The sequence below is a fragment of the Bufo bufo genome, chromosome 4 (assembly GCF_905171765.1).
Source record: "Bufo bufo chromosome 4, aBufBuf1.1, whole genome shotgun sequence".
Classification (NCBI taxonomy): domain Eukaryota; kingdom Metazoa; phylum Chordata; class Amphibia; order Anura; family Bufonidae; genus Bufo; species Bufo bufo.
Window position 1 is genome coordinate 361,531,174 of NC_053392.1, and position 27,841 is coordinate 361,559,014.

Sequence of the window (27,841 nt, forward strand, 5' to 3'; positions counted from 1 at the left end):
TGCCTGAATGCCGCATTTTTTTTTATAGGAATGTATTAGTGCCAGATCCGGCATTCAAAATACCAGAATGCCGGATCTGTCCTTCCGGTCTGCACATGCGCAGACCTTTAAAAATGAGAAAAAAATAAATACCGGATCCGTTTTGCCTGATGACACCAGAAAAACGGATCAGGTATTGCAATGCATTTTTCTGACTGATCAGGCATCAGAAAAAATGACATCCGTTTGCATACAGTTTGCCTGATCAGGCAGGCAGTTCAGGCAACGGAATTGCCTGCCGGAATCAAACAACGCAAGTGTGAAAGTACCCTTAGGCCTAATGTACACAATCATATAGCCATACTACATAACCTCCAAATTTCACAACTATAATAGGTCACATATAGTAGTGTATGGGGTCCTACTACTGTGCATCTGTATGCTTTTATTTTCATACAGATCTATTGGATGCTGGATTAGAGAGGTATTCTCTTGCATAAACATCGCTCCTAATAGAGGATACCTCCATCATGAAGGCTTTATGTTATTTAAAAGTTCACATTTTGAGGGTACTGTACTACGGAGACAGGCGATGGAGATGTGACTAGGATGTGGCTGAAAGTTGTGCCAGCATAGAAAATGATTTCTAAAAATTTTCATTAGTTTATTTCTGATTGTTAATAACCATATGGTTACCCTCAAAAACCATATGGCCCAATAACCAATAGCAATTAATTTGAAAAACACACTGACCTGCACATTCGAGTGGTTTTCAGTCAAGTTGCAGATGCATCTAGGCTGCCCGCCTCCCATATCCTAAATTTGAATGATGCTTTATTATGAATCCAAGAACACAGATATTGGGAGATTTATCACACCCTGCACTCCAAAATTCTGTCTTCAAAAAGAAGTAAAATACGGCTTTTGCAACTTTTTTAGGTCAGTTGTGCAAATTTGTTAACAATTCTTTTGCATTTTTACACTGAGTTTACCATCAGATTTATGACTGGATACTTTTTAAAAAGTTGCAAAAAAGTCACTCCAGTAGGGTGGTGGTGTAGAAAACTGGAGTAACATTACTAGACAAAAAAGTTTAAAGATTAGCCAAAATTAACAGACGTGTGACATTTAATTTAGAATACTTGAAAGTGAAAATGTTTGAAAGGGTTAATAAACATGTCTATGCAGAAAACTGGAATAGAGTTTTGTTAAAAAGTGAGGCCTTCTGAATTATGACATTTAATATTAGATATCCTCCAGGTCTCAATCTCAAAACTGACGACAATATATTGTAGGTTCAATGTAGAATATGTGAAGCTATTATACAAGTTTCTCCATTGGCATGCTTTTTCTGCTGTTTTGATACTGCTTAGTGTTTGATCAGGAATGTACTTCCATTTTTATTAAACAGGTTCTCCGGGAAATAAATAATTAATAAAATAATAAAACCTTAAATATTACTTTATCATAAACAAATTCCCAAATAGCTTTTATATTTATAATGGCTCATTTTCTCTAGGAACAATCATCAGTGGAAATAAAATGGCCGCCATTCTATTATGACACACAAAACCCATCCTAAAAACACCGTAGGAACCCTTTCAGAAATATACCAGGGGCTTAGGGAACTCAAACTGAAGAAGATTTCGGAAAGCCTCTTCTGCCACTGGCAGGCAGATTTCCCCCAAATTGCAGTCGAGCATGCTATCCCACAAGGATGGCACAAAATACGAAAAACAGTCTGGAATGAAGTATGGAGGGAAACTCAGTTTCGCATGATTCATAAAGCCATATATGGGTTTCAGTTCTCTAGCCACAATACTGATCAATACAGGATAAAGGGGTGCCCAAAATGCCACTTAACAGGGTCACATATGCTGCACGGAATATGGTCTTGTCCGGAGACACAAAAATTTGGAAAGCAGATTATAACCCAAATTAGGAGGCATCTGAAGGTGAACATACCATTATCGCCTGATCTTATCTTATTTCACGCCCGAATAAAGGAGACGTATTTTCCTCCGGTGGTCCATATAACCTTACTTGCAGCCAAGAGATGTCTCTTTAGGGAGTGGCTTCAGCCACGACTCCCATCAATGACAGAAGTGTTTAACCACCTAATAAAATGTTTTGACATGAAGAGAGTCGAGGCAGAACAAAATAAGGGGAAACAGATAGCCACCTTCTTTGCCAGATGGGCAGTGGCGTAGGGATCGCCATAGCAACCATAGCAGTGGCTACGGGGCCCTACGCCACTGGCGGCCCGTCCGGACTGCATTCTGTTTTTTTTATTAACACACACAGTCACACACACGGTGACACTACACACAGGCAGCCAGGCCCGACCGCTCGCCCAGTGTAGTGGGCGGGGCGTGGGCGGTCCGCGGCTCGGGCCTGGCCGGGGAGAAGCCAAGGAGTCAGGTCAGGACTGGAGCAGGCGGGGCGCACGGCCGCACGAGCAGCAGATGAGGTAGGCGGTGGAGGGGGCCGGAACGGGGGCGTACCTGAGGGACGGAGGCGGAGCCAGGCACCAGCGCCACAGCGCAGGAAAGAATTAATGATTCCTCCTAGTAACTAGAGGGAGGAGGTGGACTCAGGCGGTGGAGGGGGCCGGGGGTGTACCTGGAGACTGAAGTGGAGGGACTAGGGAGGGAGTGGTCCCGCCGGCCGCACTGGCGCCAGTCAGATTTGCGCTATCTGACTGCCCGGGCCCCGAAACCAGTCTGAGGCTAAGCAGAGCAGCTCAGAGTGAGAGAGAGGAACCTCACTCCAGTCCAGTCCTCAGTGGTCTCCAGTCCTGCCACTCCAGTCTGTGCCTGCTGTCTGTGACCAGTGACTCTAAAAGTAAGTGATTCACTTAAAGAGAATTTAAGGAAGTGAGAACTCATGATTTCTGAGATAATCTAAATTCTTAAGTTAAAAAGAGCTGCCTACAGAGTGGGGCCCCCAAGAGAAGCAAGGGGCGCCCTCCTTATCCTTGCAGGTCTGCAGGCAGCTCTTTTTAACTTCAGAATTCAGATCATCAGAATCTCACTAATTTATAATTACAGCACACACCCTGCGCCCTGGCCTGTAGTGTCCACCATCAGACAGGGGAGGGAAGAAACCCCAGAACTAGCATGACTCTCTAGTTCTGGTGTTTCTTTTCTTCCCTACCCTGTCTGATGGTGGACACTACAGGGGTGTGTGTGCTGTAATTAGTGAGAGTCTGATGATCTGAAGTTAAAAAGAGATGCCAGCAGTGATAAGGATGGCGCCCCTTCCTTCTTTTCCGGCATAGAGTTCCGTCACAGGGGCTCTATATCGGAAAAGAACTGATCAGGCATATCCCCATGCATTCTGAATGGAGAGTAATCCGTTCAGGATGCATCAGGATGTCTTCAGTTCAGTCGTTTTGACTGATCAGGCAAAAGATAAAACCGTAGCATGCTACAGTTTTATCTCCGGCGAAAAAAACTGAAGACTTGCCTGAAGGACGGATCCGGCATTTTTCTCCATAGCAATGTATTAGTGCCGGATCCGTCCTTCCGGCCTGTGCATGCGCAGACCGGTAAAAATGTGAAAATAAATACAAGACAGATCCGTCTGTCCGCATGACAAGCGGAGAAATGGATCCGTTCTTGCAATGCATTTGTGAGTCGGATCCGCATCTGGATCCGTCTCACAAATGCTTTCAGTCACATCAAAATCAGCGTATCCGGCGGGCAGTTCCGATGACACAGTAGCATTAGAGATGTCCCGAATAGTTCGCCGGCGAATAGTTCCCGGCGAACATAGTTTGTTCGTGTTCGCCGCGGCGGGCGAACATATGCGATGTTTGGTCCGCCCCCTATAGATCATCAATGAGTAAACTTTGACCCTGTACCTCACAGTCAGCAGACACATTCCAGCCAATCAGCAGCAGACCCTCCCTCCCAGACCCTCCCACCTCCTGGACAGCATGCATTTTAGATTCATTCGGAAGCTGCATTCTCAGTGAGAGGAGGGACAGTGTAGCTGCTGATTCAATAGGGAAAGCGTTAGCTAGGGCAGTGTTCTGTGTCCACAGACTCATCTGCTGTAAGGACAGCATCCTGACAGCACCCCAAAAAGCCCTTTTCAGGGCTGGTACATCTTTTTTTTTTTTTTTTTTTATATATATATATATATATTGCAGTTGCCTGCCCGTGTGTGAGAGGCTGCAGGCTCAGTCACAGACAGTACTGTGTGCACACCATTCATACAGGGTGTGACAGAAAATACCTCGCAGATAAAAAAAAATTATATTTAATCTTTTTCTGTGATATAATCACAGTTGAAAGCCAGTGTGTGTCAGGCCCACACAGACTGTATTGTGGCCACTGGCTAGGCCTCCACTCATACCGTTACAGGGTGTCACTCACTCAAATATCTTTCAGATAAAAAAAATTCTATTTAATATTTTTCTGTGATATAATCACATTTGCAAACCAGTGTGTGTCAGGCCCACACAGACTGTATTGTGGCCACTGGCTAGTGGCTAGGCCTCCACTCATACCGTTACAGGGTGTCACTCACTCACAAATACCTCGCAGATAAAAAAAAAATCTATTTAATATTTTTCTGTGATATAATCACATTTGCAAGCCCGTGTGTACCATGGTGAGTAGCTTTAATATTTGGAAATGATTAAAAAAGCAGTGTACTTCTTCATTAAGAAGGTATATGGGAAATTTAGAGAAGGTTATTATACCATGAGTCGAGCATAGTCAGTCATTCTTCCTGTAAGTTGGGTATTGTTTCATTACACAATTCTTCTCAGAAGTGTATAATAAAAGATTATTTCCTTTGGAATTTCAGAATTTTAATATGACAGGCAATCATGACTTTGCATGATTCTCCATGTAGTTATAATTATGCACATTATCTGTTTTTCAATTAGCACATTTCTCTGAAAAGTCCTAGAGTAAGTTTTGGACAATGAGCAGCAGAGGAAATCATTTTCCTCCCTTAGATTAGCTTTTATTGTTATATTCTTATTAATTATAAAGAGTTACTGCCTTGCCATTCTAAGTGGCCATTAGAGTAAAAGGGAAGCCCCATTCCTAACCTGCATTTCTGTGGTTGAGTAGTCAGTGGCTGCAAAGCTACTCTTTGTTGCAATAATTGCTTCTTTTACGTTACAGTAATAAATTGTATCATCATGAGTACAGAGCAACCACATCTTGCTGAGGCAACCACATAGCCATTCTTCTGGAGTCTAAATGCTAATAATTCAGGTGCATTTCCATTATCGGGGAAGACTAACTGTCTAATAAAGCTTTCAGTATTGAGGCTTGTACCCGAAGTTGGTCCTAGATAGCAAATAGTTTTAGAAGTTATATTTATTTTATAATTTTAGAGTCATACTGTTACTGGGGATAGAGTATGATACAAAGGGCAGGGGATTTTGTTCAGTCAATTTTAAATCAACAGGTTTGGTTATCATTCATCTAAGGTGAATGCCCAGTTTAATTCTCTGTTATTTAAGTATATTGATTTTTGGGTATGGTTTAATTGTCCCCCTTCCATGTGTAAGGACGCCATTGTTGCAGCATGATGATAATGGGAGCGGCAGGGCATACCATTTTTATAATTATTTCAACCATGTTGTGATGTCCTATGCTGACTAGAGATGGCCTTGAGGTTCGCCCGACGGTCGTTTCGCGGCAAATTTTGCTTGGTCGCGATTCGCCGAACATGCGAACATATGGCGATGTTCGCATTGGCCATATTATTTTGCATTGCGACAAACTTTGACCCATGACACCTCCATCAGGTGGGACCGGACAGCCAATTGAGACGTTTCAGCACATCGACACACCCCCACTCTATAACAGAACCCGATCTGGCAGCCATTTTACATTCTGTGTTTTGCCAGTGTAGGGAGAGGTTTCTTTGTGGAGCAGGGACAGACTGTTAGGGACACCAAACGCTAGCTAATAGGGCCACAAAAGTCCTTTTAAGGATTGGTATAGGTGTGCTATCGATTGGTGTAATATACTGAGGGTTGTGATATACTTATAATATACTTTCTAACATAGAAAGTATATTATAGTGCATTTGTATTGTGCAGAAGTTGTGTGCGGTTCTGCTGCGATACCGCAGCTATATAGAGGGACAAACGCTATTGGAATAACTAATTGCAGCTGGTGTGATATACCTGTTGCCCCATAAAAAACTGATTGAGGGGTGTGATTTACCTATAATATACTTTCTAAAATTGAAAGTATATTATAGTTCATTTGTATTGTGCAGCAGTTGTGTGCGGTTCTGCTGCGATACTGCAAGTATATAGAGGGACAAGCATTATTGGAACAACTATTTGCAATGGGTGTGATATAGCTGTTGCACCAAATAAAACTGATCGAGGAGTGCGATATACCTACTTCCACAAAATACTGATTAAGGAGTTTGATATACCTGCTTTCACAAAATACTGATTGAGGGGTGCGAAATACCTGCTTCCACCAAATATTGATTCAAGGGTTCTATACATCTGCTTCCACAAAATACTGATTGAGGGGTGCGATATACCTGCTTCCACAAAATACTGATTAAGGGGTTTAATATACCTGCTTCCACAAAATACTGATTAAGGGGTTTAATATACCTGCTTCCACAAAATACAGATTAAAGGGTGCGATATATCTGCTTCCACAAAATACTGATTAAGGGGTTTGATATACCTGTTTCCATAAAATACTGATTGAGGGGTGCGATATACCTGCTTCCACTAAATATTTAATGAGGCCTGCGATACACTGGCTTCCACAAAATACTGATTGAGGGGTGCGATATACCTGCTTCCAACAAATATTTATTCAGGTGTTCTATATACCTGTTTCCACAAAATACTGATTGAGGGGTGCAATATACCTGCTTCTACAAAATACTGATTAAGGTGATCTATATACCTGCTTCCACAAAATACTGATTGAGGGGTGTGATATACCGGCTTCCACCAAATACTGATTGAGTCCTGCGATATACCTGCTTCCACAAATACTGTTCTTCTCTAGGGACTTTGGCACAGGGTCATTTTGAAAATGACAGGCAGAGAAAGAGGCAGGCCGTTCTGCAGGGGTGGTAGGGGTCGGGCAGGTGCACCAGGCCGGAGCCTAAGTGGGAAGTTGAAGAAGAAGCATGCGATTACGTCAAAGGACGCACCAGAGTTGGTTGAGTGGCTCACTCAGCCTTCTGCTTCTGCACCCTCCTCATCCTCTGTATCTGCACCCTCCTCACTCTCTGCTGTGTGCACCCCCAAAGACACCATCACCACCACCACTATAGCCCCTCCACTTGAGTTAGAGGAATTATTTTCCCATCCTTTCCCAGACCTTACCGATGCGCAGCCATTCTTGGCATCGGATGAGGAAAAGGAGGTAGCAACGGCCGCCACTCAGCAGTCTGACGACAGTACCCAGATCAGCCTAAGGAGGGAGGTCTCCGCTGTTGCTGCCTACTCTGAGATCTATAATGTCAGCGGTGGTGAAGGTGACGATGATGAAGTATCGATGGACGTCACGTGGGTGCCCACAAGAGAGGAAGAGGAGGGGAGTTCAGAGGGAGAGACTGAGCAGCAGATTGGGAGGAAAAGGAGAAGAAGCAAAGAGTCAAACCTCATGAAGATAGGACCTCATTATTCACCACCTGCACAACACCTTTATATCAGTATAAATGAATATCTCCTGGCCTATATGCTTATTAGCTCTAGGACATACAATATCTAATGTTAGGAAAGTCAAAAAGTATTTAATTGGAATTTTAGATAATTGTTATCTAAATAATCAAAAGTTTAGCAAGCCATCCAGGCTGGGTTTATGTACTTGTCATTATGATATATGTAAGTAATTACAATATTAGAATGAAAGGATTATTTTATTAGTTTATTAGGAAAAACTGTACTATTGAAATGAGGCTATGTTGAGCCACATCTATCCTGGATACAAGATGATATTCAGTTGGGCATGCAGATTCAGTATGGTATCCTACAGCACATTTGCCCATAGATGTTGCAGATGGACCTATGGATCCTGCACACTCATAGATTGCCGAAGCTGGCATCCCAGTTGGTCCTATAAATGCTTGATTGGCAATAAATCTGGCAAATGGGCAGACCAAGCAAGGGTTGCAGTCTGGGGAGACATTCCTGGGAAACCCTTGTTGTGTGTGGGTGGCCATTATCCTGCTGAGAAATTCCAGTTAGAAGCCTGCCATGAGAGGCAACAAATGTGGCTGCAGGATGTCCTAAACATATCGCTGAGCTGTTGGTGTCCCTCTTAGAACTACCAGGGGTGCCTGGAAATGGTCTGGGCAGAGACAGGGGTGTGTAATGAATGTGCCACCTGTGTCTAGATGGTGGACAATGAAACTGAGTGAGCTGCTCAGGCTTGTCGATGGATCAAACCCTCCTCTCTACTGGTGGTCTGTCCAACTCTCAACAATTCCTAACAGCTAGGTCAGAATGGACCTAGTAATCCGACATTTCTATCTAGTTTTTTGCCATTGGGTGTATGCTCAGGTTTTTGGATTCAGTATTTTAAGACAAAGCTACGAATGGATCATGAACAAATTTAATTTATAATCCATTTTATTGATTTTTAATTCATTCTTGTCTTTAGTTTCAAAAACTGCATAAAAACCTGATTGCATAAGCCCAGCCTCCATAAATTGTGCTGAAATTAATCTAAATTTGTATTGAATCTAGCATGTAATATTTATATTTGAGTACATATCAAATAAGCCCAGTGCTGTAAAAAGAAAACTGGAAAGAATACTGAGGGGTCAAAAATAAAGTAAACTATATGTCTAGTTCACATCTGTTTTATCAATTTACTGTTGCTTATATACCACCAGTATATTTTTTAATCCCCTGGTGGTTTTACAATAATCTCTCCGCCATACAAACCCACATACACCAAGCTCAGGTTTAGGCCTCATGCACACGACCGTTGTTGTGTTCCGTTCCGCAAAATGGGGTTCCGTTGTTCCGTGATCCGTTTCCGTTTTTGTTTCCGTGTGTCTTCCTTTATTTCTGGAGGATCACCAGACATGAAGACAAGTAAAAAAAAGTCTAAGTCAAGTTTGCCATGCAAATGATAGGAAAAAAACGGACGCGGACGCACGGATGCGGATGACAATCTTGTGTGCCTCTGCGTTTTTTCTCGGTCCCATTGACTTGAATGGGTCCGTGAACCATTTTCCGTGAAAAAATATAGGACAGGTTATAATTTTTTGACGGATTGGAACCACGGATCACGGACGCGGATGACAAACGGTGCATTAGCCGAGTTTTCAACGGACCCATTGAAAGTCAATGGGTCTTCAGAAAATCGCGAAAAACGGAACAACGGACATGGAATAAAACAACGGTCGTGTGCATGAGGCCTTATATGAAGTTAACTAAGTTATCAATATGTTTAGGATTTAACATTCTTCCAAAAATTAAGGCTGAGTTAATTAGTGTTGATCAAGCATGATCGGCCGAACACTAGTTCGGCTCGAGTATCTCGATGCTCGGCACATGGCGGTATTCGGCTGAATACCGCATGTGCTCGAGCGCAATGCTCGAGTCTCCTCCCGCACATTTGTTGGCTTCTATGCAGCCAATAAACATGCAGGTAAGTACTGCCCATCACTGTAATGCCGTAACCATGTTGGTTACTGGCATTACAGTGATTGGCCGGCCGGAATGCGCCGCAATTTTGCGGAACAGGTGCGGACCCATTCATTTTCAATATGGCCGGAAGGTGCTGTCCGCATCCACATTTGCAGATCCGCACTTTCGTTCCGCCAAAAAATAGAACATGTCCTATTCTTAGCCACCTTTTGCTTTGATTACTGCTTTGCACACTCTTGGCATTCTCTTGATGAGCTTCAAGAGGTAGTCCCCTGAAATGTTTTTCACTTCACAGGTGTGCCCTGTCAGGTTTAATAAGTGGGATTTCTTGCCTTATAAATGGGGTTGGGACCATCAGTTGCGTTGAGGAGAAGTCAGGTGGATACACAGCTGATAGTCCTACTGAATAGACTGTTAGAATTTGTATTATGGCAAGAAAAAAGCAGCTAAGTAAAGAAAAACGAGTGGCCATCATTACTTTAAGAAATGAAGGTCAGTCAGTCAGCCGAAAAATTGGGAAAACTTTGAAAGTAAGGGCTATTTGACCATGAAGGAGAGTGATGGGGTGCTGCGCCAGATGACCTGGCCTCCACAGTCACCGGACCTGAACCCAATCGAGATGGTTTGGGGTGAGCTGGACCGCAGAGTGAAGGCAAAAGGGCCAACAAGTGCTAAGCATCTCTGGGAATTCCTTCAAGACTGTTGGAAGACCATTTCAGGGGACTACCTCTTGAAGCTCATCAAGAGAATGCCAAGAGTGTGCAAAGCAGTAATCAAAGCAAAAGGTGGCTACTTTGAAGAACCTAGAATATTACATATTTTCAGTTGTTTCACACTTGTTTGTTATGTATATAATTCCACATGTGTTAATTCATAGTTTTGATGCCTTCATAGTCATGAAAATAAAGAAAACTCTTTGAATGAGGTGTGTCCAAACTTTTGGTCTGTACTGTATATGAATAAAACTACATATTTATTTGATTCTATTAAAACGTGTAATATAGAAAAGAAAATTTGTGTTGAATAAAACTATCAGACACTAGCTGGGTACATATGTTGTTTCGCAAATACTGGCGGCAATAGGGTCAGTGCTTTATATTGCAGCACTGTGTTGTTGGTGGTGTATTTTTGTGATAATATATCATAATCTCCATATATAACGATTCCTTCTTATCGTTATTCTTATTTTGCACACTGGTTGGTATTACAGTGTGCACCCCGTATTTTTACTGTTAACTACAGTACAGGGTACTGGAGATAAATCCAAATGCTCTAATTATACTACAGTACAATACTGCTTACAAAACTCCCACATATACACAACACTCTATATAGCTGAATACGCTTGAGTGGTTGGTATCATGCTCCACACCACTTGTCACCTCACACTTCACTGTATACGTATGGCGGCTAATATGAATTTATTGTAGTGGTCACTACTTGATATGCTCACACATACAGATATGCGTTCAGTATAGCTGAATACATCTGAGTACATTGGAGTGATTGGTGTATCGAAACAATCAATGTGTCATCCACACATTCCACTGTATATACATCGCACCGCCCTGCACGCTCGCCCTCTCACTAATAATTGGTACCCTATAGCTATTCCCTGCCTAAAAATTGGCAACAAACACTACCCCTCCCGACATGTTTCGCCGCATGTGTGGCTTCGTCAGGGGAGTATGGGTAATAGCCATCTCTTGTTTAAAGTGTGCGCATCCCTAAAATATCAGTGACATCCAGTGTACTTTTTCGGTAGACAGTGTCCGCTGCGGACAGTTAAATTATCTGCGCCACATCTCCTGTTTAAAGTGTGCGCATCCATAAAATATCAGTGACATCCAGTGTACTTTTTACGTAGACACTGCGAACAGTGACATTACCTCTGGTACCTGTCTACCTATCCTGTATAGAGTTTCCTCATCACAAACACCTTTGTAAAAAAAATTGCCTATACACTTACAAATCCTAAGCTACTGTACGTGTGACATACTTTCAAGCATATATCACATTTAAAATGAAGAAGGCGAGCAGTTAGGGACGGGGAAGTGGTCGTGATGCTGATGGTGCACGCAGAGGCTGTGGCCCTGGGCGCGGAGAAACTGTGCCTGCTGCCAGAGCACAAGAAAAACAATCATCCATGATACCTAGCTTCATGTCCCAGTTTGCAGGGCGATGCAGGACAATGCTCGCAAAGTCAGCCCAGTGCGAGCAGATGGTCAGTTGGATTGCAGCAGATAATGCTTCCAGTCGGTTAAGCACCACCCTGTCTTCCACCAAGTCCAGTCTCAGTAGCCAGGAGTCTGGTCAACACAATCCTCACCCTGATCCTCCTTCCTCCCACCATGTACAGTCTGGACAAACAAGTGATCGCACACTCGGATATTCCGAGGACCTCTTCTCATCGCCATTACTTGATTTGGCCCTCTCGCCAAGCACGCTTGAAGAGGGACATGAGATCTTGTGCCGTGATTCCCAAACTCTTGAGCATCCACAGTCACAAGAACATGACGGTGTGGAATGGAAATTTGTGTTTAATGAGGTGGATGAGTCAGTTGCTAATGAGTCAAGAGCTTGATGAAGAGGATGAGACGCAGTTGTCAATCAACTGAGGTTGTGGTTAGATCAACAAATTAAGAGGATGATCAGAGTGAGGAAGTGGAAGAGGAGGTGGTGGACGATGAGGTCGCTGACCCAACCTGGGAAGGTTGAAAGCCAAGCAAGAACAGCAGTACAGAGGGGGAGGGATCTGCAGCACTGAAAAAGGCTGGACGAGGCAGTGGGATGCTAAAAAGGGAGAAGGTGGGCCACACCAAACAGGCCCGCAACTGTTCCACAGAGCACCACCTTGCAGAAATCTCCCTTGCCAATGGGTAGATGTTCCGCAGTATGGCGCTTTTTTGAGGAAAGTGCGGACGACAAAAGAATAGTAGTTTGCAACCTGTGCCATATGAAAATTAGCTGGGACTTGAACACTAGCAACCTTACTACCACCAGCATGATCCGCCACATGGCATCCAAGCACCGTAATAAGTGGGACGAATGCCTGGGACCACAATCTGTGTCTGCGGGTCATAACACTGCCTCCTCTTCCCCTATGTTACGTGCTGGCCAATCCCCTGTCGAAGGTGCAGGCCTGGATGCCTCCCTCCGTGCACCTGGACCTTCGCAAGCACCATCAGCGACCACGTCCACTTCTGTCTCCCAGAGCAGCGTACAAATGTCCTTATCCCAGGCCTTTGAACGAAAGCACAAATACCCAGCCAGCCAACCAAAGGTCACAGAACAAAATGTGCAGTTTTCCAAATAACTGGCCCTGGAAATGTTGCCATTTAGGCTTGTGGACACTGAGGCCTTCCGCAGCCTGATGTCGGCGGCCGTCTTGCGTTACGCAGTCCCCAGCCACCACTATTTTTCAAGGTGTGCCATGCCCGGCTTACACCAACATGTGTCCCGTAACATCACACGTGCCCTGACTAACACAGTTACTAGGAAGGTCCACTTAACCATGGACACATGGGCAAATGCATTCAGCCAGGGACGCTACATTTCCCTGACGGCACACTGGGTGAATGTTGTGGAGGCCGGGAGCAAGTCGTACACTGGGATGGCACAGGTGCTACCAACGCCAAGGATTGCGGGCCCTAATTCCATCAGGGTTTCCGCCACCACCTATGTTAGTGGCTCCAAACCCCACTTCTTCTCCTTTGCCTCCTCCTTCACTTCCACCTCAGAATTAACCTCTTGCAGCACCAGTCAGCCATCAGTCGGTAGCTGGAAGCAGCGTAGCACTGCAGTGGGGAAGCGTCAAGAAGCCGTGCTGAAGCTGATCTGCTTAGGTTACAAACAGCACACCGTCGCTGAGCTGTGGCAGGGGATAAGAGACCACCACTCAACCTAGAACCAGGCATGGTTGTGTCTGATAATGGCCGTAACTTGGTTGCGGCTTTAGAGCTCGGCAAGCTCACACACATGCCTAGCCCATGTCTTCAACTTAGGGGTTCAGCAGTTTCTCAAAACCTACCCCAATTTGCCTGAGCTCATGGTGAAGGTGCGCCACGTGTGTGCACATTTCCGCAAGTCATCGACAGCTTCCACCGGTCTGTCAACGCTGCCGCAGCACTTACAATTGCCAGCTCACCGACTGTTGTGCGACATGAGCATGCACTCGAACTCTACGTTTCACATGTTGGCCAGGCTTTGTGAGCAGCAGAGGGCTGTAGTGGAATACCAGCTGCAACATAGTCGTCGCTTTTCCAGTCATCTTCCGCTATTCACAAGCGAGAAGCGGGCATGGATGCCTGACCTCTGTGAGGTTTTAAGAAACTTTGAGGAATCAACACAGATGGTGAGCGGCGATAGTGCTATTATCAGAGTATCCATCCCACTTCTGTGTCTACTTAAACGCTCTCTACTCACAATTAAGGCCAACGCTCTGCATACAGAAGAGGTGGAAATGGGGGCAGACATTACACAGGGTGATATCCAGACCACCCTCAGTTCATCTTCACAGCGCAAATTGGATGATGAGGAGGAGGAGGAGCAGGAGACAGTTGCCTCCGCTAGAGAGGGTAGTACCCATGGAGGTTTTATTCCATCTATTCAGCGTGGATGGGCAGAAGAGGAGGAAGAGGATGAGGAGATTGAGAGTCATCTTCCTGATGACGAAAGAAAAGTATTACCTGTTGGGACTCTGGCACACATGGCTGACTTTATGTTAGGCTGCCTTTCCCGTGACCCTCGCATTTTACACATTTTGGACAACACCAATTACTGGTTGTTCACCCTTTTTGACCCCCGCTACAAAGAGAACTTTTCATCTCCCATTCCTGTGGTGGAGAGGATGAGCAAAATGGTGCAATACCAGAAGGTCCTTGTGGAAAAATTGTTCCAAAAATTTCCAGCTGACAATGCTGGCGGCAGAGTATGTAGTTCCTTGGACAACTGAGGAGGGGAGACGAGGGGAACACACAGCAGTTCCAACAGAGGCAGGGCAACACTCTCCAAAGCCTGGGACAGTTTCATGACACCCTGCCAGCACCCCCACATTGATGCGTGGCATAGTGTCACAAGGAGGGAAACATTTTGGAAGATGGTGAAGGAGTACGTAACAGACCGCGTCAGTATCCTCAATGATCCCTCTGTGCCTTACAACTACTAGGTGTCCAAGCTGGACACGTGGCATGAACTGGCGCTCTACGTCTTGGAGGTACTGGCCTGCCCTGCCGCCAGCGTTTTGTCAGAGCGGGTATTTATTGCTGCTGGGGGCATAATAACTGATAAGCGCATCCGCCTGTCAACTGAAAATGCTGACAGGTTGACGCTTATAAAAATTAACAAGGCCTGGATTGCCCCTGACTTCTCTACTCCACCAGAGGAAAGCGGCTGAACATAAAGGCTCTTTAAATGTGTATTTTATAATATACTGAATACACTGTATTCCCATGCACCCCTTCCACCACAAAAAAGGGTATATGGTTAAATCTTCCTTTTCTCATCCTCCTCCTCCTCCTCTACCTCTTCCATCATATCAACATGCTTATTAGTCTGCCCTCGCTCCTAATGGTGTAGAGGGTCAGCTCACCTGCAGGCCTTCGCATATAATGTTTTAGAGGGTCAGCTCACCAGCAGGCCCTCACCTACAATCTTTTTGAGGGTCAGTTCACCAGCAGGCCCACAACCATAATGGTTTAGAGGGTTAGCTCACCAGCATGCCCTCACCTACAATATTTTAGAGGGCCAGCTCATCTGCAGGCCCTCACCCATAATTTTTTCAATGGTCATTGTAGCAGCAGGCACTCGCTCATAATGTTTTCGATGCTCAGATCAGCAGCAGGCACTCATCTATAATTTTTTCGATGCTCAGATCAGCAGCAGGCACTCGCCCCTAATTTTTTAGAGAGTCAGCTCTGCCGCAGACCCTCACCCCTAATGTTTTAGATGGTCAACTCAGAAGCAGGTCCTCACCCGAAATATTTTAGAGGGTCACCAGCAGGCCCTTGCTCCTAATGTTTTTGAGGGTCACCAGCAGGCCATCAATCATAATTTTTCAAGGGTGTATGATGTCCTCCTTTATGTGTAATAAAGAGTGTATTGGAGTGCCGGTTCCTTGTAATTTTTGGAAGCCCTTTTACTTAGTGCATAGGCTTTATGAGTGTAGGAGTCCCGCTACCTGAACAATTGTACCACAATGTAAATGAGGCCCTCCATTATGTAATATACAGGTTGTATCGGAGTGCCTCTTCCTTGTAATTTTTGGCAGCACTTGCACTTTATATACAATTAAATATACAGGAAAGAATGTTTCCTAACAATTTCTTCTCTAAATTCGATTTTGTCTTCGGTTTTGTGCGTATTATTGTCAGTCTGTAAAAGTGATGTACAACATTGTTCCCATCAGCGACCTGGGAGTCCAAGATGCATCCAGACATCCTCCCCATACTGTTCCCGAACCATTTCGGTGGTGTTTCCGTCAATTTCTGACCTTTTCCTGTGAACCAGACACCATCCCCTCTTCAGAGCAGGGGGTGCCTGGTTTACTGCTTTGGTTCTCCCACTAACTTCCATTGTGCTCAGGTGCACGGTAGAGTACCCGAGCATCCTGAGGTGTTTTACTCGAGCACCCCAGAACACTTTGGTGCTTGATCAACACTAGAGTTCATACCTGCATTGTTTTGATTGTCAACCATTTTTCAGTGTCTGCCATTTTATTGGACAAGCAGAACAAGAGAAAAAAGGAAGAGAGAGAGGACAGCGCCTCATGTGTGGTATTGCTAACAATATTATTATATATGCTTCGTTTTAATGTCCTGATGAAGGGGGTTATATACCCCTGAAACGCGTAGACAAATAAAAGCCATTTAAACTATACGCTTCATTTGAATGGTATCCTTGGCAGCGCCCGCAGATGAGGTTCATCTGTTTTTATCTTATCCACGTCCGATTTTATTGGACAAATTAGTATAGCATGCTTTGCTACTTTATTAAGCATTTTGATGAAATCCATGACTCAGGATTCTAACAATGCTTAAAGTGTACTCTTGGTAAAAATGGGAGATTCAAAATTTGTCCAGGTTAAAGAGTCACTGTACTTTCACACAAGTTCATTTCATTTAATAGAGAATGGGGTAACAAATGGCAAATATTTAAATTACTTAATTTGAAAATATGTTGCATACACCTAAAAAAAAGCTGTAAAGACATGGCCACTAGGGGTCTCACTTCCACCTAATTTGCTGTCCACTGCCTGTTGTCAGGGAAGATCTCCATCCCTGGTAACAGAGACACAAAAGATGGCTAACGGAAAATGGGAACGTGTCAGAGCTAGTTGAGATCCTGAGCATGATAAAATAACTGCTTCTACACAAATTTTAAAGATTAAAGGAGCCTCCTGCGTGTCTGCGTGATGCCCTCTCTGTATCTGTTGTGTGAGCTCTAGAGCTGAAAACAAACATAGTGGAAAGTAAGGGAAAGGATGCTACAGCAGTGCAGTACTGGCAGATTTCACAGAAAAGTTACACCCCCTGCTTCTGAGATAAATGCATCTAGCTTTGCAGCTAAAACAGGGAATACTATGGCGGAAAGAAACATTAGGAAAGTCCAAAAAAGACCTGCTCCTTCACAGGTATGATTGCACAAAGAAGCACAGCCATTATGCAAACTTTTCCTGAAAACTACATTTTAAAGTTTTTTAGGAAAATGTATAGAGAAAACTGCCAGCAAAAACATAACTTGAAAATGCCATAAAATAGGGGAAAAGCAAAAAAACCTAAGTTGGTGTTAAAAAACATACAAATTTTATATGTGCTTTAAACTGGGGACTAAAACGTGTGAAGCAGGCCTTTGGGCTCACACACAGAAATGCCACAACAATGGCAAATGATCAGCATAGCAGTACACAAAGTTCCAATGACTCTGCATTATAGATTTATGGACAATAATCCCTATAGATTACAATTAGAGATGAGCGAATCTAATCCCAATAGAATTTCAGGATAAATTCAATTCGCCTAGAAGCCAAATCTCCTCGTGCTTCGTGTCAATGAATCAATTTAACCTGAAATAGTATAAAAAAAAAAATCTAAATTACCTCCTCCATTTGCTCGCTATGGGCTGCCAGCCTCCCTCTTGCTTGAAGATCTCGGCTGAAATCCAGCCAGCCGGCGCGATGACGTAATCTCACGCCGCACAGTATTTCGGCCGAGATCTTCAAGCAAGATGGCGGGGGTCGGCCCGTCGCGAGCAAATGGAGGCGGTAAGTTTGATTCAATTTTTTTTTTATTGCTAATTTTACACTCAAATGCCGCGATCACGTATAAACTCGGCATTGAACCCGCTACTTACAAAAAAATGTGCTTCGTGACGAAGTAATTAGTCACAAAACAAATATTTTTTTTAAATTCGGCGAATCAGCCAAATCGAACTTTTAAGAAATTCGCTCATCTCTAATTGCAATGGAACTATGATCTCCAATTCCCAGCAGTATTTCTCTTTCTTTACACTTTTCTACCTCAGAGTGCATCAGATGCCACTAGCAATCCTACACTAATTAATAAGGTACTGTAAATGCTAGGGGTAAGTACAGTAGATAATATTGACAGGTCACAAGAAGCGCAAAGGATAAATGAAGCATAGTGCTTTGCATAGTAGTTTATAGTGATTCATATTGTGACATAAGCCCGAGGTAATATAAATGATTTCATCCTATGGGAAATCAATGCTTGCTATTCTACAGCAATTGGAGGGTTGGAAGCATATGCAGGATCTCACAAGAAAATCTGATTTGAGCTGATCTAGCAGTACCACAGATTAATAGTCTATTTTTAAGAATTATTTGCAGCTGGTTGACATGTGTTTGCTGAAAATTAAGATAAATTGCAAATCTCAACGGAATATCAGGTTTATTTAAATAGGATGTAATGAGTTTCAAATCTGTCATTTTTTAATGATAATTAAATTTAAAGTTAATTTCCATTGATGCTTAAATCTTACTTAAAACATTTAGAAAAGACATAAAATTAGGATGTTACAAACGAGAGACATCAGGTGCTTTTGAGACTCTCTGTGTCTATTATCACGAGAAAATTAGGTCGGACTTAATGTGGGAATTTTTGTTCATCATTCAGTGTAATGGATGGAAGTCAGGAAAAGAATCAGCTGGAATTGGTGAGGTTGACAGCACAGGATTTGCATTTGCTTTGTTCACAGGATTAATTGCAAATGTATCCAACAAAAGAAGTGGATTTATACATGAACAAGCTTGACATGGAAAGAAAATTGGATATGGATTGCTGCTTTCGCAACTAATGAAGTTTAATGTTAAAAGAATTCCCCACAGGCTGTGTTGTATAATAACACACAAAAATAATGAAAAGAGGCACACAATCCTACACTCTCATGCTATGGTTAACTCTGGCTGTAAGGGATTTTTAGGACGAATCTTGCAATAAATTGGACAAACACACAATGTACAGAAAGCAAGAGAAATAAGAGAGATTTCTTTCTCGCCTCTCTTTAACTAGAAGCTTCAAGAACAGCAATCCAATTAAAATGAACAAACCGTTAGCTTTACTTACATCTTTGATGAGCACTTGTGAGGTTTATCACTTGCCATCCTGCAATTACCTGATTTCTTTCAGAAAGGATTCTCTACCTTCTTTGTAACCTTTCAATTTAATTAGCTAAATACCTTTAAATATTGCCCATTACAAACCAGTTCGTTCTCTGACATTGCGGTTTTTTATCATCCAATTTATAGTTTCAACACATACAATTAACTGGAACGGAAAGGTTTATGTTAAAGTCAGTATATACAGAGAAGCTATAAGCATATTAATCTGAACTGTACGCCCTATTGCAAAGGTATGTAGTAAGGACGGAACTGTCTTTTATCCCCAATCCCAGCTTAGTTTGGGCCTCATGGATGCAGTGGTTTTGTTTTTTCATCTCAGATTTTTATATTACCATAAACCTACCGGAATAATTATTAACAAAAATAGAGTTTTGTCACTAAATTCTAAGACCCATAACGTTGTTATTGTGAAACGTGTGCGCAGCATAAAAATATCTGCGACATCCAGTGTACTTTTTCCATAGACGGTGTCCGCTGCGGACAGTTACATTACCTGCGCAACATCTCCTGTATAACGTTTGCGTATCCGAAATATCAGTGACATTCAGTATAATTTTTTTGCTGCTTGTGGCAGCGACATTACCTGCGCTACATCTCCAATACAACGCAAGCGCATCTGAGATATCAGTGACATTCAGTGTAATTTTTTCGCCGCTGGTGACAGCGACATTATCTGCGCTACATCTCCTGTGTAACGTGTGCGCAGCCTAAAAATATCTGTGACATCCAGTGTACTTTTTCCGTAGACGGTGTCCGCTGCGGACAGTTACATTACCTGCACTACATCTCCTGTATAATGTTTGCCCATCCTAAATATCTGTGACATTAATTCAGTGTAATTTTTTATTAGCCGCTGATGACACCGACATTACTTGCGCTATACCTCCTGTATAACATTTGCTCATCCTAAAATTATCTGTGACATTCAGTGTACTTTTTTCATAGACGCTGCGGACAGCGACATTATCTGTGCTACATCTCCTCTTTAACGTGTGAGCATCCTAAAAATATCTGTGACATTCTATGTACTTTATTTGCACATACACTTACAAAACCTGTGCTACTGTACGTGTGATATACTTGCAACTTGCAAGCATATAAATAATTTAATATGCGCAAGGCGAGCAGTAAGGGACGGGGAAGTGGCCGTGCTGCTGATGGTGCACGCAGAGGCCGTGGCCCTGGGCGCGGTGAAACTGTACCTGCTGCCAGAGCACAAGAAACACAATCATCCACGATACCTAGCTTCATGTCCCAGTTTTCAGGCCGGCCCAGGACACCACTCTCGAAGTCAGACCAGTGCGACCAGGTGGTCATTTGGATTGCAGCAGATAATGCTTCCAGTCGGTTAAGCACCAGCCTGTCTTACACAAAGTCTAGTCTCAGTAGCCAAGAGTCTGGTCAACAGAATCCTCACACTGATACTTCTTCCTCCCACCATGGAGGGTCTTGGCAAACAAGTAATCCCACACTCAGATATTCCGAGGAGCTCTTTTCATCGCCATTCCTTGATTTGGGCCTCTCGACAAGCACGCTTGAAGAGGGACATGAGGAGATATTGTGCCCTGATTCCCAAACTCTTGAGCATCCACAGTCCAAGAAGATGACGGTGGGGAATGGCATTTAGTGTTTTAGTGGATGATGATGATGAGACACAGTTGCCAATAAGTCAACCGCAATTAGTGTCTCAAGAGGTTGATGATGAGGATAAGACACAGATATCAATAACTGAGGTTGTTATTAGGTCAACAAGTCAGGAAGATAACCAGAGTGAGGAAGTGGAAGAGGATGTGGTGGACGATAAAGTCACTGACCCAACCTGCAAAGGTGGCAAGACGAGCATGGACAGCAGTACACAGGTGGTGGGATCCGCAGCATCGCAACAGGCTGGAAGAGGCAGTTGGGTAGTAAAAGGGAGAAGGTGGGCCACACCAAACAGGCCTTCAACTGTTCCCGGGAGCACCCCCTTGCGGAAATCTCCCTTGCCAAGGGGTAGGTGTTCCGCAGTCTGGCGCTTTTTTGAGGAAAGTGCGGACTATAAAAGAATTATTAAAGCATGAAGAGTAGAGAGAAAGGTGGCACTGCCAGACGTCACGTTAATATTGACACCCCGTCTTCAACTACCTGTCTCTTGCACGTCTAGGTGGTGCACAGCCTTGACAGTAAGCTTGCAAACATGAGGAGAGGAATAGAGAAGCAGCACTCACTGGCGTGGTTCAAATCCTTTATTCATACAAAAAAGGTAAAATCTTCGGGCTGGAGCGTATGGTGCGATACAGCTGGAGTCAGCGGCGATGGCCGTTTCGCGCTAACTTGGGCTTCGTCAGGCCAGAATTATCATTTGCAACCTGTGCCTTACCAAAATGAGCAGGGGTGTGAACACTAGCAACCTCACCACCACCAGCATGATATGCCACATGGCATCAAAGCACCCAAATATGTGAGCCGAACGGCTGGGTCCACAATCAGTGTCTGCTGGTCACACCACTTCCTCCTCTTCCCCTGTGTTACGTGCTGGCAATCCCCTGTCCAATACACAGGCCCGGATGCCTCCTGCCATGCACCTGGACGTTCGCAAGCACCATCAGCTAGCACATCCACTTACCCAAATACCCAGCCACCCTTCCACAGGCCATAGCACTAATGTAAACCTTTCCAAATTTCTGACCCTGGAAATGCTGCCATTTAGACTTGTGGACACTGAGGCTTTCTGCAGCCTGATGGCGGTGGCCGTCCGGCGTTACTCTTTCCCCAGCCGACAAAATTTTTCACGGTGCGCAGTCCCAGCCTTACACAAGTATGAGTCCCGTAACATCACCCATGCCCGACCAACACAGTTATTGGGAAGGTCCACTTAACGACTGACACATAGACAAGTTCTTTTGGCCAGGGACGCTACATTTCCCTGACGGTACACTGGGTGTACGTTGTGGAGGCCAGGAGCGAGTCATACACTGGGATGGCAAAGGTTCTACTGACGCCAAGGATTGCGGGCCCTACTCTCATCAGGGTTTCCGCCACCACCTATGTTAGTGGCTGCAAACCCCCCTTCTCCTCCGCCTCCTCCTCCACTTCCACCTCTGAATTATCATCTTGCAGCACCAGTCAGAGATCAGTCAGTAGCTGGAAGCAGTGTAGCACTGCAGTGGGGAAGCAACAACAGGCCGTGCTTAAACTGATCTGCTTAGGTGACAAATAGCACACCGCCGCTGAGCTGTGGCAGAGTATAAGGGACCAGAATGAGCTGTGGCTCTCGGCACTCTACCTAGAACCAGGCATGGTTGTGTCTGATAATGGTCGTAACTTGGTGGCGGTTTTGGAGCTCGGCAAGCTCACACACATCCCATGCCTACTGCAGCCCATGTGTTCAATCTAGTGGTTCAGCGGTTTCTCAAAACCTACCCCAATTTGCCTGAGCTACTGGTAAAGGTGCGCCGCGTGTGTGCCCATTTTTGCTAGTCATCAACAGCTTCCGCCAGTCTGGCAATGCTGCAGCAGCGCTTGCAATTGCGAGCTCACCAACTGTCGTGCGACGTGAGCACGAGCTGCAACTCCACATTCCACATGTTGGCCAGGCTTTGTGAGAAGCAGAGGGCAGTAGTGGAATACCAGCTGACACATGGTAGTCGCCTTTCCAGTCAGCTTCCGCTCTTCACAAGCAACGAGTGGGCATTGATGTCTAACCTCTGTGAGGTTTTACGCAACTTTGAGGAATCAACAGAGATGGTGAGTTTCGAAAACTCTATTATCAGCGTAACCATCCCACTTCTGTGTCTACTCAAACGCTCGCTGCTCACAGCTAAGACGGATGCTTTGCCTGTGGAAGAGGTGTAAATGGGGGAAAACATTACACAGGGTGATAGCCAGACCACCCTCAGTTTGTCTTCTCAGCGCAAATTGGATGATGATGAGGAGGAACAGGAGACGGTTGCCTCTGCTACAGTGGGTAGTACCCATGGAAGTTTTATTCCATCTGTTTAACGTGGATGGGTAGAGGAGAAGGAAGAGGATGAGGAGATTGAGAGTCATCCTCCTGATGAGGACAGCGAAGTCTTGTCTGTTGTGACTCTGGCACACATGGCTCACTTTATGTTAGGCTGCCTTTCCCGTGACCCTCACGTTGTGCGCATTTTGGCCAACACTGATTACTGGTTGTTCACCCTTCTCGACCTCCGCTACAAAGAGAACTTCTCATCTCTCATTCCTGTACTGGAGAGGACGAGCAAAATGGTGCAATACCAGAAGATCCTTGTGGAAAAATTGTTCCAAAAATTTCCAGCTGACAACGCTGGCGGCAGAGTATGTAGTTCCTTGGCCAACCGAGGAGGGGATACGAGGGGAATATACAGCAGTTCCAATAGAGGCAGGGAAACACTCTCTAAGGCCTGGGACATTTTTATGACACCCCGCCAGCATCCTCAACATGGCCTAGTGTCACAAGGAGGGAAAAATTAGCAGACCATGTCAGCGTCCTCAGTGATTCCTCTGTGCCTTACAACTATTGAGTGTCCAAGCTGGACACGTGGCACGAACTTGTGCTCTACGCCTTGGAGGTGTTGGCCTGCCTTACTGCCAGCGTTTTTTCATAGCATGTATTTAGTGCTACTGGGGGCATAATAACTCATAAGCGCATCCGCCTGTCAACTGAAAATGCTGACCGGTTGACTCTTATAAAAATGAACAAGGCCTGGATTGCCCCTGACTTCTCTAATCCACCAGAGGAAAGTGGCTGAACAGAAAGGCACTCTAAATGTGGCTTTTATGGTGTATTGAATACACTGTATTCCCATGCACCCCTTGCACCACTAAAAAGGGTATATGGTTCAATCTCCCTTTTCTCGTCCTCCTCCTTCATCATAGCAACATTAGTGATGAGCGGCATAGGCAATATTCGAATTTGCGATATTTCACAAATTTTTTGTCCCAATATTCGCCAAAAAATTCACAAATTCGTGATCTCCAGTCATTGTTTACTTGATTGCTAATATCGGCAATGTAATATATTTGCGATAAATTCGCAATAAATTTGTGATTACAATATTAAACACTATTCTCGAAATGGCAATATTCGCGATTAAAATTCATGCTCAACACTAATCAACATGCTTATTTGGCTGCCCTCGCTCCTAATGTTTTAGAGGGTCAGCTCAGCAGCAGGCCCTCACCCATAATGTTTTAGAGGGTCACCAGCAGGCCCTCGCCCATAATGTTTTTGAGGATCACCAGCAGGCCCTTGTTATTTATCTTTTTGAGGGTCAGCAGCAGGACCTTGTTCTTAATGTTTTAGAGGGTCACCAGCAGGCCCTCGCCCATAATGTTTTTGAGGGTCGCCAGCAGGCCCTCACCCATAATGTTTTAGAGGGTCACAAGCAGGCTCTCGCCCATAATGTTTTAGAGGGTCACCAGTAGGCCCTTGTTCTTAATGTTTTTGAGGGTCACCAGCAGGCCCTCGCCCATAATGTTTTAGAGGGTTAGCTCAGCAGCAGGCCCTCGCCCCTATTGTTTTAGATGGTCAGATCAGCAGACCCTTGCTGCAATAGTTTTTGAGGGTCACCAGCAGGCCATCGATCATAATTTTTCAAGGGTGTGTATGATGCCCTCTTTTATGTGTAATAAAGGGTGTATTGTAGTGCCGGTTCCTTGCAATTTTTGGCAGCTCTTTCCCTTAGTGCATGGGCTTTATGAGTGTAGGAGTCCTACTACCTGAACAATTGTACCACAATGTGAATGAGGCCTTCCTTTATGTGATATACAGGTTGTATCGGAGTGCATCTTCCTTGTAATTTTTGGCAGCACTTGCACTTTATATACATGTAAATATATAGGAAAGAAAGGTTCATAACAATTTTTCCTCTAAAATCAATTTTATCTTTGGTTTTGTGCGTATTATTGTCAGTCTGTAAAAGTGGCGTACTACTCGGACAACATCGTTCCCAGCAGCGACCTGGGAGTCCAAGATGCATCCAGACATCCTCCCTATGCTGTTCTCGAACCATTTCAGTGGTGTTTCCATCAATTTCTGACATTTTCTTGTGAACCAGACACCCTCCTCTCTTCAGAGCAGGAGGTGCCTTGTTTAATGCTGAGCTGACCATCTAAAACATTAGTGGTGAGGGTCTGCTGCTGAGCTGACCCTCTAAAACATTAGGGGTGAGTGCCTGCTGCTGATCTGACCATCTAAAACATTATGGGCGAGGGCCTTCTGGTGACCCTCAAAACCATGGTTGAGGACCTACTGGTGACCCTCAAAAACATTATGGGTGAGGGCCTGCTGGTGACCCTCAAAAACATTATGGGCGAGGGCCTTCTGGTGACCCTCAAAACCATGGTTGAGGACCTACTGGTGACCCTCAAAAACATTATGGGTGAGGGCCTGCTGGTGACCCTCTAAAACATTATGGGCGAGGGCCTTCTGGTTACCCTCAAAAACATGGTTTTAATGCTGCTGGGGGCATAATAACTGATAGGCGCATCCGCCTGTCAACTGAAAATGCTGACCGGTTGACTCTTATAAAAATGAACAAGGCCTGGATTGCCCCGGACTTCTCTAATCCACCAGAGGAAAGCGGGTGAACAGAAAGGCACTCTAAATGTGGCTTTTATGGTGTATTGAATACACTGTATTCCCATGCACCCCTTCCACCACTAAAAAGGGTATATGGTTCAATCTCCCTTTTCTTGTTCTCCTCCTCATCCATCATATCAACATGCTTATTAGACTGCCCTTGCTCCTAATGTTTTAAAGGGTCAGCTCAGCAGCAGGCCCTCACCCATAATGTTTTAGAGGGTCACCAGCAGGCCCTCGCCCATAATGGTTTTTGAGGGTCACCAGTAGCCTCTGTTGTAACTGCTGTGTGTTCCCCTCATATCCCCTCCTCGGTTGGCCAAGGAACTACATACTCTGCAGCCAGTGTTGTCAGCTGGAAATCTTTGGAGCAATTTTTCCACAAGGACCTTCTGGTATTGCACCATTTTGCTTGTCCTCTCCACCACAAGAATGAGAGATGAGAAGTTCTCTTTGTAGCGGGGGTCGAAAAGGGTGAACAACCAGTAATCGATGTTGGCCAAAATGCGTACAATGCGGGGGACATGGGAAAGGCAGCCTAACATAAAGTCAGCAATGTGTGCCAGAGTCCCAACAGACAAGACTTCGCTGTCCTCATCAGGAGATTGACTCTCAATCTCCTCATCCTCTTCCTCCTCTCCTACCCATCTACAGTACACTGAACAGATGGAATAAAACTTCCATGGGCACTACCCTCTGTAGAGGACGCAACCGTCTCCTGCTCCTCCTCTTCATCATCCAATTCACGCTGAGAAGACTAGCTGAGGGTGGTCTGGCTATCGCCCTGTGTACTGTCTTCCCCCATTTCCACATTTTCTACATGCAAAGCGTCGCCCTAATTGTGGGCAGCGAGCATTTGAGTAGACACAGAAGTGGGATGGTTACGCTTATAATAGCGTTATCGCCGCTCACCATTCCTCAAAGTTGCGTAAAACCTCACAGAGGTCAGACATCAATGCCCACTCGTCGCTTGTAAAGAGCGGAAGCTGACTGGAAAGGCTATGACCATGTTGCAGTTGGTATTCCACTACTGCCCTCTGCTGCTCACAAAGCCTGGCCAACAGTTCCAGCGCGTGCTCACGTCGCACAACAGTCAGCGAGCTGGCAATTGCAAGAGCATTGCCAGACCGGCGGAAGCTGTCGGTGATTTGCGAAAATGCGCACACACGCGGCACACCTTTACCAGTAGCTCAGACAAATTGGGGTAGGTTTTGAGAAACCTAGGCATGGTATGTGTGTGAACTTGCCCAGCTCCAAAACTGCCACCAAGTTACAACCATTATCAGACACAACCATGCCTGGTTCTAGGTTGAGTGGCGAGATCCACAGCTCAGTCTGGTCACTTATCCCCTGCCATAGCTCTGGAGCTGTGTGCTGTTTGTCACCTAAGCAGATCAGTTTAAGCAGGCCTGTTGCCGCTTCCCCACTGCAGTGCTACACTGCTTCCAGCTACTGACTGATGTCTGACTGGTGCTGCAAGATGATAATTTATAGGTGGAAGTGGAGGAGGAGGCGGAGGAGGAGAAGGGAGGGTTGCAGCCACTAACGTAGGTGGTGGCGAAAACCCTGATGGAAGTAGGGCCCGCAATCCTTGGCGTCAGTAGCACCTGTGCCATCCCAGTGTATGACTCGCTCCCGGCCTCCACAACGTTCACCCAGTGTGCCATCAGGGAAATGTAGCGTTACTGGCCAAAAGAACTTGTCCATGTGTCAGTTGTTTAGTGGACCTTCCCAATAACTGCATTGGTCAGGGCACGGGTGATGTTACGGGACACATGCTGGTGTAAGGCTGGGACTGCACACCATGAAAAATATTGGCGGCTTGGGACAGAGAAACGCGGGACGGCCACCGCCATCAGGCTGCGGAACGCCTCAGTGTCCACTAGCCTAAATGGCAACATTTCCAGGGCCAGCAATTTGGAAAGGTGCGCATTTAGTGCTATGGCCTGTGGGTAGGTGGCTGGGTATTTGCGCTTTCGTTCAAAGGCCTGGGGAACAGACATCTATACACTGCGCTGGGGCACAGAAGTCGATGTGCTAG